Below are 18252 nucleotides of genomic sequence, written 5' to 3' on the forward strand. Positions count from 1 at the left end.
GTAGGACATGATGTTGTTGTCGGTGCGCTTGTGGAGGAGCCCACCATGTCATCAATCAGTGAGCGGTCACACTCTAGGCTGGAGAAGGTGCTGTTACTCCTGTGGAGGGAGGAAATCAAGTATTCGAGTATCAATGTTCAAACTGATGACTCGATTAACAGCTGGAAGTCCAAGGTTGTGAAAAAAACCTGTTTTAATCTGTTCCAGGACTTTGCTGATGATGGTGGCTTGGTCTTCATAATCCTCTGCCTGAGACTCGGCCTCCTTTAATCTCTCCTGGACGTCTCTTAGCCAGAGTCATAATCCTGCTCCTGCTGCCGACCTTTGGCTTCAGCCTGCTCCATGTTTGTTTGGATCTAAACTCATTCACAGCACAAATACATAATAAATGACCCAGCAAACCACTGTCTTCAATGTAATTCAGAAGGTTGCAGCAAGGCACTGGACTTGTAGAATTTCTAGGTCCAGTAGCTTTGCTTAACCAACTGAATAAAAATGACCCGGATGACTGAGAATCTTCATCAACAGGTTCATTGTAATGTGAGACTTCAAATCAAACTCACTGGCTAATTTCATTCTTTAATACATCAATCTCTTTGTTTTGCTCGTTCACCAAATTGAAGAGAGCAAGTTCTCCTCCTCACCTACAGGGGGAAACAATACAATACATAATACAGCAGGGAGATACAGTGTGTTTCCATTTAATGAGACCCCCTTCTGACTGGAGAAAGTGGTTAGCTAGAGCGGGATCAAATCTGGTAGTTCATCTTTGGTAGTTCAGTGGATGTTTTACACATGCGTGACCCAGAACTGTCCCATGAACCCAGAAGTATGATGTCGCTAGCCATTCGTGTTCAGACCTTAGCCAGATTTTAGCAAACCCAGCTCAATCCACCTCTGTGAGGTGGATCGATCTAATCCAGCTTTAACTGGATTTTGTGCTGTTCTGATTGATTACACAAGACTGAACGGGGTCTGAATTACTCATGTACAAATGCAAGAGGATTATAATCCTGACTAACTGTGGTGCAGAATATGAGACTCACCCTGGATGAACCTGGTCACCAGCAGGTCCAGGTGGTCCTCTCCTGTCACAGTCTGAAGTTTCCTAAACATGTCCTCCAGAACGTCCAGACACGTCCTGTGAGTCCCCCCTCCTCTGCTCCTTCAGCTCTGACACTGAGAAACACAAAACCATCAGATTCACATCAGTGAGGCGCAGTCTCATCTTCATCAGCAGGTTAGCATTAGCATCACAATGTTATGTTATCATTCATGTTTATCATTCATTACTTTAGTCTTAGTGCCTGTATTCACAATGACACAAGGACACACAAATGTGTAACTGTATTGTTGTGCAACATTATTGCCTGCTACATGAATTCTACTGAGAAACACATGTTGTTTGTACTTTTGTCCTTTTCCGCTGTGGCTTTTTGCATTGATGAAAATGAATGATACAATTATTGGAACTGTTAGCACTGCTAAAACTTTAGACACATTAGCTACAACTCATGCGGGCCGCCTGCCTCTTACATTGCCTGGTTCCCATTTTGTGGTCGCTCCTCTCGCTGCCCTTGACGCTCATGAAGTTCTTCAGGCTGCTCTGCTGTGCAATAACCCGCTCCAGTTCCTTCATCTCAGCGTTAAAGTGAGCGTGTTCCTTCTCCGCTGTCTCCCTCAGCACGGTCAGCTTGGACTGAGCCTCCCCCTTATGTATACCAGTTCCAGATATGAGCTGCAACATCTCAGAGGTTCCTTCCATTTAACACAACTGGCTGTCTCAGGAGCTCACCTTTCTTCGTTAGCCGCGGATCTGGTGGTAAACTTCTGCGTTCTTCTTGTGGAGTTCCTGCAGTTCCTGCGATACAAATATATCTGCTAATAAAGTGTTGAAGGAGAAATCAACAATGTGCCCATGGTGATGATATGATAAGAGTTGTAACCTTGTTCACTTGTTGTGCTGCTGGAATGGTGACGCTCATTAAGAAGACTCTGCAGCTTCTCCTTCAGATGGCTGTTTTTTGCTAACTGCTCATTGAGTTTAGTGGTGGCCTGGACAGAGATGAACATAAAGTAAACAACAGAATGGCTTTGTTTTGTTGTTTATGCTGTAGCAATGAGTTTGATGACTCTCTGTGCAGCTCTCCTTCCACAGATTTCTGAGTGCTCTGACCTCTGACCTAACACAGAGACTGACAGCTCCTCTTCTCGCTTCCATCATCTCGGACTCCAGGTTTGAAATCTGCCCGCATTAAAGTCAAAAGTAAAAATATGAATCAACATGAAATGATGAAATACATACACGATATACAGTCAGAACCTTTCTCTGCAAGTCCTTTTTGTTTTGCCTCTCTCTCTCTAGCTCTTCATCCAAAGCATGGTTATGCTGGAGCAGCTTCTGAAGACGCTGGTGTCTCAGTCTTCATCTCTTTGCGCCTCTTACACGCGCTGCGATTTTCACGGAGCTCCTCCTGCTCCTTCAGCAGATTCTCAATCTCTGCCTTCATCCAAGTCAACATGTGATCAGATATACAATAGACACCACACACAAATACAGTGTGTGAGTTACAGTATGGTAAGTGCGCTCACTCTTGTTGTAGATTTGTCTCTGGGTCTTGCGGTTGTAGGCCTCATTCTCTCTCTCCATGGTCCTCACTCGTCTCTGCAGGTCCTCAAGTTTGGCTTTCCTAACTCTGTTTAAAACGTTATTTAACATTACAGATATTTCAAAAAACAACAATACAACTGATAATAATTACAAGATTTAAAAACAAAAAAACACACATCACCTGTGCCACCTGTGGCTCGAGGACGACCTTCTTCGAGACATGTTTACACCAAATGCAGCCAAATCTTTAACAAGAAAACATGAACGAATGTCTTAATGGAAATATCATTGTCCTCTGTCACGATTCCTATTTAGTCTATTTAAGATTGAAATCTAATTTTAAATACAGGTCATCAAAATAACCAAAATGCTAACGTAGCATGTCTGGCTAGCTGTTACAGAAGACATCAAATATTTAGCTTGCTGCGTACTTAGCTAAACTATATCAGGTGTGTGAAATGTGTGTGTTGTGCTGTGTAAGAATAAATAAAAGTTTATCTGACCAGCTGTACGCTTGGGAACCCACCGAACCTTTGCAGGACACCAGTACACCGCAGCGGCAGCTGTCTGAAGTGTTGTTAGCAACCGTTGCTAAGGAACACGGACAATCAGGCCCTGCTCTCAGGCTGTCAGGCAGCGCCTTCAAGGTGCTCCGTATGAAAACACATGAGAGATACTAGATGAATGAGCCTATTTTATAATATGGTAAACAAATATTAATTAAAAAGTGAATTTACAAACATACAAATGCTCATAAAATATAGATGATAAATATTTAATCGACCGTCATCAGACTCTGATCATACATGTGACATTTCGTACAGATCGGACAGAAAACGAAGAAGTTATAGAGACTTTCTGTGTCCTCAGAAATGGTCAAACTTTGAGGCCACGCCCGGCCACACCGTCAGACTTTGTAAGAGTTTGGAATGCGTCTATTCTCCTATGGTGTCATGAGTGGACACGGCGAAATTTCAGCTAATCCGATGAAGTCTGCGAGGCGTGAAAAGTTTGGCAGCAGGGTCACACATCGCCAACAATGGCCACAAACCTTCAAATGGTTGGACTTCCTGTTGGTTTGGAGGGGGGGTCCAAGAGACTTTTTTTGTGCGTCTTGAGGTGATACATATGTGTGCCAATTTTCATATCCTGTGTCAAAGGCCAGAGGGGCTACGCGTTGGGGGCGCTATAGAGCCATTTTTATATGTGCATTTCAAAAGTCAGCAAATTTCAAAATTTTTCAGGCGAATGAATTTTTCTACCAAGTTGGTGAGTTTTTGGGCATGTTAAGGCCTCCAAAAATCGATCTCGGAGGGGAAAAAAAAAAATAAAAAAAAATTAAAGCTGCAAGCAGCATTGCGGGCCCTCGCGCACCTTGCGATCCGCGGGTCATCGCAGTCTTCTCTCCTATGCTCTCGTCTCCTATACTCTCCTGTGCTATGCTCCTCCTCCTCTCATTTCCACAGATATACACAAAACACATGTTTACAACCAAACTTTCCTGCTACCAGTAGGTGGCGCTATGACCGTATCATCCTATTAGCATATATATCTGTTTAGACTCGGCTCCATGGCAGTACTGTAAGATTTGTCCACATTGCATAAAGTATATGGGTAGTACTGCATAAAACACAGCGAGTTCCTTTGTAATGGCGAATGGTCAACTTTGAGGCCACTCCCCGCCACACGGTAATACTTTTGAAAGAGTTTTGGAATGCGTCTATTCCTATGGTGTCCTGAGTGGACACAGTGAATTTCAGCTGCAATTGCATGAAGTATGCGAGGCAGGAAAAGTTTTATAGCAGGGTCAGAAACGGTAAAAATTACACAAAAAGTCAAAATGGTGAGACTTCCTGTTGGGTTTGGAGGGGGGTCCAAGAGACTTTTTTGTGCGTCTTGGGGTGATACACATGTGTGCTAATTCATGTATCCTGTGTCAAACTGGCCAGCGGGGCTACTGCATTAGGGCAATAAATACAGTGACTTCCTTTGTAATGGCGAATGGTCAACTTTGAGGCCACGCCCCCGCCACACCGTCAGACTTTTGTAAGAGTTTTGGAATGCGTCTATTCCCTATGGTGTCCTGAGTGGACACAGTGAGTTTTAGCTCATTTGGATGAAGTATGCGAGGCGGTGAAAAGTTTTGCAGGCAGGGTCACAAATCGCCAAAAATTAACAGAAATTTCAAAATGGCGGACTTCCTGTTGGGTTTGGAGGGGGGGTCCAAGAGACTTTTTTGTGCATCTTGGGGTGATACACATGTGTACCAATTTTCATGACCCTACTCAAACAGGGCCAGGGGGCAGGCAGAAAACACTATGAAAACACAACATTTTGTGTAGCCAGTAGGTGGCGCTCTGTCAAAGCCTCAATATTGTTGTATAGATGTGTTTAGGGTCAGACTCTGATCATACATGTGACATTTCGTACAGATCGGACAGAAAAACGAAGAAGGTTATAGAGACTTTCTGTGTCCTCAGAAATGGTCAAACTTTGAGGCCACGCCCCGGCCACACCGTCAGACTTTTGTAAGAGTTTTGGAATGCGTCTATTCCCTATGGTGTCCTGAGTGGACACGGCGAATTTCAGCTCAATCCGTTGAAGTATGCGAGGCGTGAAAAGTTTGGCAGCAGGGTCACACATCGCCAAAAATGGCCACAAACCTTCAAATGGCGGACTTCCTGTTGGGTTTGGAGGGGGGGTCCAAGAGACTTTTTTGTGCGTCTTGAGGTGATACATATGTGTGCCAATTTTCATAATCCTGTGTCAAACCGGCCAGAGGGGCTACAGCGTTGGGGGCGCTATAGAGCTCATTTTTATATGTGCATTTCAAACGTCAGCAAATTTCAAAATTTTTCGGGCGAATGAATTTTCTAGCAAAGTTTGGTGAGTTTTTGGGCATTTTAAGGCCTCCAAAAATGCGATCTAGGGGGGGAAAAAAAAAAAAAAAAAAAAAAATTAAGCTGCAAGCAGCATTGCGGGCCCTCGCGCACCTTGCGATCCGCGGGGTCATCGCAGTCTTCTCTCCTATGCTCTTGCTCCTATACTCTCCTGTCCTATGCTCTCCTCTCATTTCCACAGATATACAACAAACACATGTTTACAACCAAACTTTCCTGCTACAGTAGGTGGCGCTATGACCGTATCATCCTTAGCATATATATCTGTTCAGACTCGGTCCATAGCAGTACTGTAAGATTTTGTCCACATTGCATAAGTAGATGGGTAGTACTGCATAAAACACAGCGAGTTCCTTTGTAATGGGCAACGGTCAACTTTGAGGCCAACTCCCCCGCCACACGGTAATACTTTTGAAAGAGTTTTGGAATGCATCTATTCCCTATGGTGTCCCTGAGTAGACACGTGAATTTCAGCTCAATTGCATGAAGTATGTGAGGCGTGAAAAGTTTTGAAGCAGGGTCAAAATAGGCAAAAATTGCCACAAAAGTCAAATTGCGGACTTCCTGTTGGGTTTGGAGGCGGGTCCAAGAGAACTTTTTGTGCGTCTTGGGGTGATACACATGTGTGCTAATTTTCATGAACCTGTGTCAAACTGGCCAGCGGGGCTACGCATTAGGGCAAAAAATACAGGGAGTTCCTTTGTAATGGCGAATGGTCAACTTTGAGGCCACGCCCCCCACCACACCGTAAGACTTTTGTAAGAGTTTTGGAATGCGTCTATTCCCTGTGGTGTCCTGAGTGGACACAGTGAATTTCAGCTCAATTGCATGAAGTATGTGAGGCGTGAAAAGTTTTGAAGCAGGGTCACAAATAGGCAAAAAATGGCCACAAAAGTCAAAATGGTGGACTTCCTGTTGGGTTTGGAGGGGGGGTCCAAGAGACTTTTTTGTGCGTCTTGGGGTGATACACATGTGTGCTAATTCTCATGATCCTGTGTCAAAACTGGCCAGCGGGGCTACGCATTAGGGCAATAAATACAGTGAGTTCCTTTGTAATGGCGAATGGTCAACTTTGAGGCCACGCCCCCGCCACACCGTCAGACTTTGTAAGAGTTTTTGAATGCGTCTATTCCCTATGGTGTCCTGAGTGGACACAGTGAGTTTTAGCTCATTTGGATGAAGTATGCGAGGCGTGAAAAGTTTTGTAGGAGGGTCACAATCGCCAAAAATTAACAGAAATTTCAAAATTGCGGACTTCCTGTTGGGTTTGGAGGGGGGGTCCAAGAGACTTTTTTGTGCATCTTGGGGTGATACACATGTGTACCAATTTTCATGACCCTACTCAAAACAGGCCAGGGGGGCAGGCAGAAAAACCTATGAAAACACAACATTTTGTGTAGCCAGTAGGTGGCGCTCTGTCAAAGCCTCAATATTGTTGTATAGATGTGTTTAGGGTCAGACTCTGATCATACATGTGACATTTCGTACAGATCGGACAGAAAACGAAGAAGTTATAGAGACTTTCTGTGTCCTCAGAAATGGTCAAACTTTGAGGCCACGCCCCGGCCACACCGTCAGACTTTTGTAAGAGTTTTGGAATGCGTCTATTCCCTATGGTGTCCTGAGTGGACACGGCGAATTTCAGCTCAATCCGTTGAAGTATGCGAGGCGTGAAAAGTTTGGCAGCAGGGTCACACATCGCCAAAATGGCCACAAACCTTCAAAATGGCGGACTTCCTGTTGGGTTTGGAGGGGGGTCCAAGAGACTTTTTTGTGCGTCTTGGAGGTGATACATATGTGTGCCAATTTTTCATAATCCTGTGTCAAACCGGCCAGAGGGGCTACGCGTGGGGGCGCTATAGAGCCATTTTTATATGTGCATTTCAAAAGTCAGCAAATTTCAAAATTTTTCGGGCGAATGAATTTTTCTACCAAGTTTGGTGAGTTTTTTGGGCATGTAAGGCCTCCAAAAATGCGATCTCGGAGGGGGAAAAAAAAAAAAAAAAAAAAAAATAATTAAAGCTGCAAGCAGCATTGCGGGCCCTCGCGCACCTTGCGATCCGCGGGGTCAGCGCAGTCTTCTCTCCTTATGCTCTAGTCTCCTATACTCTCCTGTTCCTATGCTCTCTTTCGTCTCATTGTAAGAGCTGCTACAACAAACACATGTTTACAACCAAACTTTCCTACTACCAGTAGGTGGCGCTATGACCGTATCATCCTATTAGCATATATGTTTGTTCAGACTCAGGTCCATAGCAGTACTGTAAGATTTTGTCCACATGGCATGAAGTATATGGGTAGTACTGCATAAACACAGCGAGTTCCTTTGTAATGGCGAATGGTCAACTTTGAGGCCACTCCCCCACCACACGTAATACTTTTGAAAAGAGTTTTGGAATGCGTCTATTCCCTATGGTGTCCTGAGTGGACACAGGTGAATTCAGCTCAATTGCATGAAGTATGTGAGGCGTGAAAAGTTTTGAAGCAGGGTCACAAATAGGCACAAAATGGCCACAAAAGTCAAAATGGCGGACTTCCTGTTGGGTTTGGAGGGGGGGTCCAAGAGACTTTTTTGTGCGTCTTGGGGTGATACACATCTGTGCTACTTTTCATGATCCTGTGTCAAACGTGGCCAGAGGGGCTACGCGTTAGGGCAACAAATACAGGGAGTTCCTTTGTAATGGCGAATGGTCAACTTTGAGGCCACGCCCCCACCACACCGTAATACTTTTGTAAGAGTTTTGGAATGCGTCTATTCCCTATGGTGTCCTGAGTGGCACACAGTGATTTTCAGCTTGATTGGATGAAGTATGCGAAGGCGTGAAAAGTTTTGCAGCAGGGTCACAAATCGCCAAAAATTAACAGAAATTTCAAAATGGCGGACTTCCTGTTGGGTTTGGAGGGGGGGGTCCAAGAGACTTTTTTGTGCATCTTGGGGTGATACACATGTGTGCCAATTTTCGTGACCCTACTCAAAACAGGCCACAGGGGCAGGCAGAAAAACCTATGAAAACACAACATTTTGTGTAGCCAGTAGGTGGCGCTCTGTCAAAGCCTCAATATTGTTGTATAGATGTGTTTAGGGTCAGACTCTGATCATACATGTGACATTTGTACAGATCGGACAGAAAACGAAGAAGTTATAGAGACTTTCTGTGTCCTCAGAATGGTCAAACTTTGAGGCCACGCCCCGGCCACACCGTCAGACTTTTGTAAGAGTTTTGGAATGCGTCTATTCCCTATGGTGTCCTGAGTGGACACGGCGAATTTCAGCTCAATCCGATGACGTATGCGAGGCGTGAAAAGTTTGGCAGCATGGTCACACATCGCCAAAAATGGCCACAAACTTCAAATGGCGGACTTCCTGTTGGGTTTGGAGGGGGGGTCCAAGAGACTTTTTGTGCGTCTTGAGGTGATACATTGTGTGCCAATTTTCATAATCCTGTGTCAAACTGGCCAGAAGGGCTACGCGTTGTGGGGCGCTATAGAGTCATTTTCCTATGTGCGTTTCAAATGTCAGCAAATTTTCAAATTTTTGGGGCGATGAATTTTCTACCAAGTTTGGTGAGTTTTTGGGCATGTTAAGGCCCCCAAAAAATGCGATCTAAGGGGGGGAAAGAAAAAAAAAAAAAAAAAAATAATAATCCTAAGTGTTTCAATAGGGCTCTTGCACCATTCGGTGCTCGGGCCCTAATAATCCTAAGGGTTTCAATAGGGCTCTTGCACCATTCGGTGCTCGGGCCCTAATAATCCTAAGGGTTTCAATAGGGCTCTTGCACCATTCGGTGCTCGGGCCCTAATAATAATCCTAAGGGTTTCAATAGGGCTCTTGCACCATTCGGTGCTCGGGCCCTAATAATCCTAAGGGTTTCAATAGGGCTCTTGCACCATTCGGTTGCTCGGGCCCTAATTAAAGCTGCAAGCAGCATTGCGGGCCCTCGCGCACCTTGCGATCCGCGGGGTCAGCGCAGTCTTCTCTCCTATGCTCTCGTCTCCTATGCTCTCCTGTCCTATGCTCTCCTCCTCTCATTTCCACAGATATACAACAAACACGTTTACAACCAAACTTTCCTGCTACCAGTAGGTGGCGCTATGACCGTGTCATCCTAGTAGCATATGTATTTGTTCAGACTCGGGTCCATAGCAGTACTGTAAGATTTTGTCCACATTGCATAAAGTACATGGGTAGTACTGCATAAAACACAGCGAGTTCCTTTGTAATGGCGACTGGTTCAACTTTGAGGCCACTCCCCTGCCACACGGTAATACTTTTGAAAGAGTTTTGGAATGCGTCTATTCCCTATGGTGTCCTGAGTGGACACAGTGAATTTCAGCTCAATTGCAAAGAAGTATGTGAGGCGTGAAAAGTTTTGAAGCAGGGTCAAAAATAAGGCAAAAAATGGCCACAAAAGTCAAAAATGGCGGACTTCCTGTTGGGTTTTGGAGGCGGGGTCCAGAGACTTTTTTGTGCATCTTGGGTGATACACATGTGTGCTAATTTTCATGACCTGTGTCAAACTGGCCAGCGGGGTCTACACCTTAGGGCAAAAAATACAGGGAGTTCCTTTGTAATGGCGAATGGTCAACTTTGAGGCCACGCCCCCACCACAACCGTAAGACTTTTGGAAGAGTTTTGGAATGCTTCTATTCCATGTGTGTCCTGAGTGGACCAGTGAATTTCAGCTCAATTGCATGAAGTATGTGAGGCGTGAAAAGTTTTGAAGCAGGGTCAAAATAGGCAAAAAATGGCCACAAAAGTCAAAATGGCGGACTTCCTGTTGGGTTTGGAGCGGGGGTCCAAGAGACTTTTTTGTGCGTCTTGGGGTGATACACATGTGTGCTAATTTTCATGATCCTGTGTCAAACTGGCCAGCGGGGCTACGTGTTAGGGCAAAAAATACAGCGAGTTCCTTTGTAATGGCGAATGGTCAACTTTGAGGCCACACCCCCACCACACCGTAATACTTTTGTAAGACTTTTGGAATGCGTCTATTCTGTATCGTGTCCTGAGTGGACACAGTGATTTTCAGCTTGATTGGATGAAGTATGCGAGGCGTGAAAAGTTTTGTAGCAGGGTCACAAATCGCCAAAAATTAACAGACATTTCAAAATGGCGGACTTCCTGTTGGGTTTGGAGGGGGGGTCCAAGAGACTTTTTTGTGCGTCTTGAGTTGATAAACATGTGTGCTAATTTTCGTGACCCTACTCAAAACAGGCCACAGGGGCAGGCAGAAAAACCTATGAAAACACAACATTTTGTGTAGCCAGTAGGTGGTGCTCTGTCAAAGCCTCAATATTGTTGTGTAGATGTGTTTAGGGTCAGACTCTGATCATACATGTGACATTTCGTACAGATCGGACAGAAAACGAAGAAGTTATAGAGACTTTCTGTGTCCTCAGAAATGGTCAAACTTTGAGGCCACGCCCCGGCCACACCGTCAGACTTTTGTAAGAGTTTTGGAATGCGTCTATTCCCTATGGTGTCCTGAGTGGACACGGCGAATTTCAGCTCAATCCGTTGAAGTATGCGAGGCGTGAAAAGTTTGGCAGCAGGGTCACACATCGCCAAAAATGGCCACAAACCTTCAAATGGCGGACTTCCTGTTGGGTTTGGAGGGGGGGTCCAAGAGACTTTTTTGTGCGTCTTGAGGTGATACATATGTGTGCCAATTTTCATAATCCTGTGTCAAAACCGGCCAGAGGGGCTACGCGTTGGGGGCGCTATAGAGCCATTTTTATATGTGCATTTCAAAAGTCAGCAAATTTCAAAATTTTTTCGGGCGAATGAATTTTTCTACCAAGTTTTGGTGAGTTTTGGGCATGTTAAGGCCTCCAAAAATGCGATCTCGGAGGGGGAAAAAAAAAAAAAAAAAAAAAAAAAAAAAAAAAAAATAATAATCCTAAGGATTTCAATAGGGCTCTTGCACCATTCGGTGCTCGGGCCCTAATAAATAACATAAAAAAAACTATGAAACCTGTAGTAATATACAAATGGTCCACCAGAGGGAGCCAGCGCGAGTGTGTGTGTGTGTGTGTGTGTGTGGTGTGTATATATATATATATATATATATATACCAAGCGAGCGGCACCGGCAGGAGTGCCAAATTCACATTTAAATGTAAAGAGCAGTAGTTGGAGAGTTTTAAAATGCTAGTAGCATTAAGAAAATGAGTTTTATATTTACAAACATGACGTCCTGTTGATACGAGGCACTGTAAACTAAACGTTTTGATTGAATGTTGTTTCTGGACTGTTTACTGTAGTATAGTATAAAGTATAGTTCACGTGAGGAGCAATATTATCGTTATTATATCAAACGGTCATTCTGCCTGTTGTCATTTTGTTGAAGGAGGAGCAGAGAGAAACAGAAGAAACCTGACAATTGATAACGGAGGAGATGAGGCTGGAGAGGGAGGGAGAGGAGAGAGGAGAGAGGAGAGAGAGAGAGAGAGGGAGGGAGAGAGAGAGAGGGAGGGAGGGAAGAGACAGGAGAGAGAGAGAGGGAGGGAGGGAGAGACAGGAGAGAGGGAGAGGGAGGGAGAGGGAGAGAGAGAGAGAGAGGGAGGGAGAGACAGGAGAGAGAGAGGGAGGGAGAGAGAGAGAGGGAGGGAGAGAGAGAGAGGAGAGCAAGAGGGAGAGAGAGAGAGGGAGGAGAGACAGGAGAGAGAGAGAGGGAGAGAGAGAGGGAGGGAGAGAGAGAGAAAAGAGAGGGAGGGAGGGATGGGGAGAGAGAGGGAGAGAGAGAGAGGTGGGGAGGGGGGGGAGATGGAGGGGAGAGAGAGAGGAGAGAGAGAGAGAGACAAGTTATTGTACAAGTTTGGGAGGCTCAGGCATTATTTTATATCTGTCATGTCAAAGTTGATCCCAAAATATTGAGTTGGAGTTATTAGTGTTTGTATTGCAGCAGTGTTTAAATGGTGTTTTCCACTTAGGTCCATTAACTCCTATTATATACATCATTTTAATATCAGAGCATAACAACATGGAACCTCATGGCATTTCTAATGTAAGGGTTTCATTGGAGGACATGTCAAGTTCATGATCATAAATTCAGCTTCACATTCTTCATTTCACTGCTTCTAAGACAAAACAATGTTCTGACCTCGAAATCACAGTCAGTGATTCAAATGAAAGTGAAAACATCATCAACATTTAAAAGCACAAGTTGAAGCTGCTGTCACTTCCACACACTCTGCTTCTACACACAGCACAGACTCATGAGGAACCAGACCCCAACAGAACCCAACCGCATAGTGAGGGCTGAGTGAATGTGGTGCTTAAGGTGTGGAGGTGGATCCAGTGTGTCAGAGGAGACTCTGTAGAAGGACAGAGTGCCAGCAGGACAGTCCCACATACACTGCTGCTCTGTCAGAGACAGAGGAGGAGGAGATGGATGTTCCTCTGTCTATTGTGACAGACAGAGTAACCATCATCAGAGCAGATCAGACTCCAGGACTGATTGTTTCCTCCAAACCGCAGTCATCATGTGCTCCTTTCCTTCTGATTTCTCTGTAACTCACTGATATAGTAAACCCATCCTCTCCACTCGATCCTCCCAGTAACAGCGACCAGTGTCAGAACATTTTACACCAGCAGCTGAGTCCAGCAGTCAAATCTGTCTGGATTGATCAGGATATGGCTGCTCCTCTCTCACATATGTTCACCTTCTGTTGTTGTCAGACAGTTTGAGCTTTGGTGCCACTGAGTTTTGTGTCGACTTCAAGTTGACAGAAATCTGATGGAGAGGGAAAAAGACACAGCTGCAGTTTATCATCTGACACATCTGATGGCTTCATTCTGTCTTTACTGACTGATGTGTTGTTCATTCATACAAAGTTATCATCAGACTTTTTGTCACTAATGTTTGAATGAACAAACACACAACTATCAGCTTTGTGTTCAAACACAAACGGATATTTGCTAGCAATGTGAGTAAAGACAGACGACACATTTAGAACATGAGAAGAACAGCAGCATCAACTGTATCATGGATAAAGAGCATCATCCAAAAGCTCCTTCATCAGAGTCTGGAGGAGGATCTGGACTGAAAGACCAGACTCAGACCTCCTGATCTATCCTGATATTGTTCCACTGTTACTATTGTAAATACTTATTCCGCTTCTGTATTATTCTCCTTCTTCTGGACACATTTTCAGCAGAACTAGTCCCACAGCTTTAATGTGAGCGACCTGAAACTTTACAGGACGTCCGGCTGTACCGGGACACCTGTGCTGTGACTTTTCTTTCCGTTCCGACGTACGGTTTTCACGTAAATCGCAAAAAAACCAGTGGGCGAACAACATAGACGGTGAATGGGGAGAGAGAGAGAAAAAAAAGGCAAAAGTCACAAACCAGGAAGCCGAAAACTGAGGGAGCCGTTTCCATGGTGACCGTAACAGCAGCATCAACTGTATCATTGGATAAAGAGCATCATCCAAAAGCTCCATACAGGAACATACACAACTACACTCAGACACACACACACACTCACAGACACACACACACACACACACACACTCACACACACACACACACACACTGATTTTCAAAATAAAAGCCTCCAAATCATTACACACCTTACTAGGCCTGGTAAACTACACACAAGCCACCCAGAAATATGCAGACACACACTATACACACCTGCCAACACACAGACACACAAACATGGATTTTCAAAATAAAAGACCCTGCACAATGACAGGATATTCTGACGTGTAGATTTTCAAAATAAAACACTTTAAACATGTTTTAACATGCATTAGGGAGTGTCCCCAACCACCCCCCCACCCACACACACACACACTACACAGACACACACTGATTTTCAAAATAAAAGCCTCTAATTCATTACACAGCTAACTAGCGCTAGCCACCCCTACAATTATACATCAAATCGACCGGCTCGGTCAGGACTACTACCCTCTGAGGTTTGGTAGCGATCGGATAAATCGAGTGTTTGAAAAAATCCAGAAAAACTGCGATCGACCCTCCCCACAGGCATCAATCACTGTCAAACTTTGAAGGCATGGCGTTTGGGCATGCTTTCACACAGAACCTTCATTCAAAATGTAAAATGTAGATAAACATTAGACCTCTGACATATTGAGTCCCCATGTCTGTGCCACTTTTTGTTTTGACAGGCAAGCCACTTTAAGCTGACCTAACCCCCCTCATAGGAAATAATGGGAAACTGGTGAGATCCATGACAAAACCCAGCTAACTTGGAAGCCTATCAGTCTGGCATGCCTCTACACAGAATATTCATTTCAACTGCAAACTGCTCATAAGGAGTTGGACTTTATCATACTGAGTCCTCATGTTCATGTCTTTTTACCAAACTTCATAAAATAGCAGCCAAAGTCACATCCACATCTTTAGGATTCCTCCATTCAGAATGAATGGAGAAGCTTGGGGCCTATTAAACTTATATAAAACCAATCAGAAACACTGTAAAAGCATGAAATGTCATCAGTGGCATCTTTCACATCTGCCGGTGATCAGGAATGAGGTTTGGTGGTATATAATGGGGCGGACCGGCAGCAGAGTGTGGGTGAGCGCGCATTGGCCCACTCAAAATTTCTTGTGAAATTTTCTAGGTTATATATACAATAGTTATTTCTATTTTCTTTCCTGTTTGGTTCTTCTGTCCTTATGTTCCTTTCTTTGGTTGGGATTGTTGGTGCATTATCATTGAGGGTTTCTTCCTGTAGAACAGACCAAAAGTCCAGTTCATATGTTCACTGGGCCGAAGCCTCTGTCCTAAAATCAATAATGTCATAATATGCCACCAGTACTGTTGTCCACAGGATGAAATCACACGTTTAAAAATGATTATTATTTATATATATTTAACATTTCACCACAAGATGGCAGCAAACATGGTCAAACTCTCACCACCCAGTTTTGCCAGTGATCTGTGTTTTTTTATTGCCCATTTCTAAAATGGCAAGTGTGAGTAAGAAAAGGAAGGTTGACAGCGAAGGCCGAAGTTCAGGACAAGTGGAAATGGAAGAAGAATGTGAGGGCAAGACATCTTGCACATTGAAACCTGTGTTGGAGCCAGACCTGCCCCCTTTACTGCAGCTGAGAGCCAGTCTCTTCCTTCTCATCAGAGGTCCCTCGTTAATCGCGGGTACGTTCCAAAATAACCCGCAAAAGGTGAAATCCGTGAAGTGATGGCTTTATTTTTTACAGTTATTCTAGATGCTTTAAGGCTGTGAACCCCTCACTACACACTTTATACTCCTTCTCTCTGTTCAAACACTGTGATTCTATATTTTGATTTTAAACATTTATTAAACAATCAAATATTTTTCCACCCAAAAGCTATAAATCCATTTCATCACAAAACTCATTTATGTATTATATGTATTTCTAATAATATTATTTCGCCGACTGTCAGTTGATCCGCATGACAAAGTTTTTCTCTTAGTATGTGAACAGGAAGTGGCCGGTATTTCCCTCCAGCTGAGTTCGGGATTCTGTATGGAAGGCTTCCGCTTTTTTCCCATGGAAGAAACGAGGACTGCCTCATGGATACTGTCAAAGTTATTCATGTCACATAGCTAAAACACTCATTTAAAAGACGACTGGACATACTTTCTATCTACTGACAGGGCGCCGCCATGACAGTTGGAAAGCTGCCCCGTGATTGGTTGAATGGAAATGCTGCATTGTGCTGAAAATCAGGGTGTTTGTAGCAGATTGGGGAAAAAGGGAAGAAACGGTGCAGGGAAACATGGCGGATAACGTGTTTTGTTACTAATTGATTACAAACTTTAAACAGAGACCCCGTGTGAAACTTATTTTGGTGGTAACTCGTTTTCTTAAACAGTGGCGTTTCTCGCCCTAACCCTAACCCTAATAATGCTGCTCACAGCTCAGTGTCTCAGTGTCTTCACTCTTCAGTCCATCAGTCCAGTCTGACCCTTTGGATGAGATTCTTTGTGTCTGAGTCCTGCCTGCTTTTGGACTGTGGAGCTGTTTCTTCCTGTGTTTGGACCTTTTCAACCCTTTGTGGTCTCTTATTGGATTTTGTCTTTTGTCTGCTTTGGTTGTCTCTGTTATGTCCCAGGCTGAGGGGAAACCCACACACAGCATGTCTGCACCTCCCCACTCGTCCCCACTCTCAGATCGGCAGCTACACAGGCTGGTTTCAGTGTTAGGCTGCAGTTCATGAACTCAGAGCTGAGCAGTGCCCAAACAAACACAGAGACACTACAACACACTAAAGCTCCCTAACAAGAGAAAAAAGGAAAACCAATGACAAAGCTGGAACCTAAAACTCCTGCTGGGGAGTAATAAACTCCAGTAAACACCAAAGAAATCCAACCGCCGAGGCTGCACTACAACAGCTCTGATGGACTGATAGAACACTGACTCATGCACAACAACATGAGGAAAGACTGAGTCAAACTTACACTTCCTCAGCCCAGGTTTTTAACCACTGCTCTCCACCATGCTCCACCCTGCAGGAAGAAACACAGTCAGAATGATTTTCTAACCAACATGAGTCCAAACTGCTGATCAACATGAAGCAGAGTTCCTCAGTTTGTCAGAGACACACAAACAGACTGAAACTCATCTGTGTCGACTCCAGAAGAGTCTCTCCTGATCTGCTCTGTGTTTATTCATGTCCTCCATTCTGTGAAATATTGCTCTCTGTCAGTGCTTACTGTAAATCCTCTTCATGCAGCAACAGTGTAGGTTTGATCTCAGCATTGTGCATTTATCCAAAGCAGCAAACAAGCCACACTGTCTCTGACTGTTTGTTCCCTTCACTCTATATGCAAACACAAGCCTGGTTCACATGTGTCATGGATGGAAGAGTTTCTGACACACTTCAAATAAATACATTCACTCATGTCTGTGTGTAGTTTTTACAGTGATAATATTGTAGTGTCTCCCTGCTCTCTGTCTCTGACTGAAGGAACTCCTCCTTCTACCATTGTGTTGTTGTCTCCTCTGAAGCTTCACATATGGATTGTTTCAGGAACATTTGTTTGTGGAAATAATTCAGTGGTTCTTACAGCTGAGGACATTAATAAGTAGGGCATCATTTTGTATTTGATCTGCACTAAGTGTGACTGAAAATCAGTCTGTTTGTATTTTGACATGAAGAACGTGTATAAAGAAAAGTGAAGTTAACATGATGGACACTTAATGATGGAGGAAGATGAACATCAGGGATCAGTGATTATTCTCTGCAGTTTCAGTCCATCCATCAACAGCTGTGGATATATGAGCTAAACTGACAGACTGAGGAGGAGACTCATGCTCTGTGGTCTCTGTGTACCTGAGAGTCTTCAGACTACAATCTGGACTGTTGAGTAAAGCAGACAGCAGCTTCACTCCCTGAGTCTCCTGGATGATTGTAGCTCAGGTCCAGCTCTCTCTGATAGGAGGGGTGGAGGTCAGAGCCGAGGCCCCGAGAAAGCACAGCCCTCCCGTGGATCAGACAACCTGACAGACTGGAGGAACAAAACATGTCATGAACTCAAGAAGAAAGAAGGAAAACCAACAGATCTTCAACATGAACATGAAGCAGAATTTAACTGATGATCAAAAGCTGGATCCTGACCTGAGAGTCTCCAGTCTGCAGTCTGGACCCCCTATCCATGAGACAGCTGCTCAGACTGAAAGAAATGCAAATTAGTTGTTATTGATGAATGAATGGAAATTTGTTGTGAATAATGACACTAAAGATCTTTTTACTTGTGTAGAATTCAGTGCACATTAGTG

At 44.2% G+C, this 18252-nt stretch overlaps 2 long non-coding RNA genes across 2 annotated transcripts; both read right to left on the minus strand.

Annotated features, from left to right (window-relative positions):
* Window positions 1–581: 581 nt before the first annotated feature.
* On the minus strand, window positions 582–1703 carry LOC114429726 (uncharacterized). Its single transcript, XR_003669896.1, has 3 exons — window positions 1537–1703; window positions 1047–1179; window positions 582–644 (listed from the first exon to the last, which is right to left on the minus strand). It is a non-coding gene; the product is annotated as an uncharacterized LOC114429726 (long non-coding RNA).
* Window positions 1704–2603: 900 nt separating this feature from the next.
* LOC114429728 (uncharacterized) lies at window positions 2604–3181 on the minus strand. Its single transcript, XR_003669898.1, has 3 exons — window positions 3138–3181; window positions 2793–2856; window positions 2604–2696 (listed from the first exon to the last, which is right to left on the minus strand). It is a non-coding gene; the product is annotated as an uncharacterized LOC114429728 (long non-coding RNA).
* Window positions 3182–18252: the final 15071 nt, after the last annotated feature.

Source organism: Parambassis ranga, unplaced genomic scaffold (assembly GCF_900634625.1).
Source record: "Parambassis ranga unplaced genomic scaffold, fParRan2.1 scaffold_21_arrow_ctg1, whole genome shotgun sequence".
NCBI lineage: Eukaryota > Metazoa > Chordata > Actinopteri > Ambassidae > Parambassis > Parambassis ranga.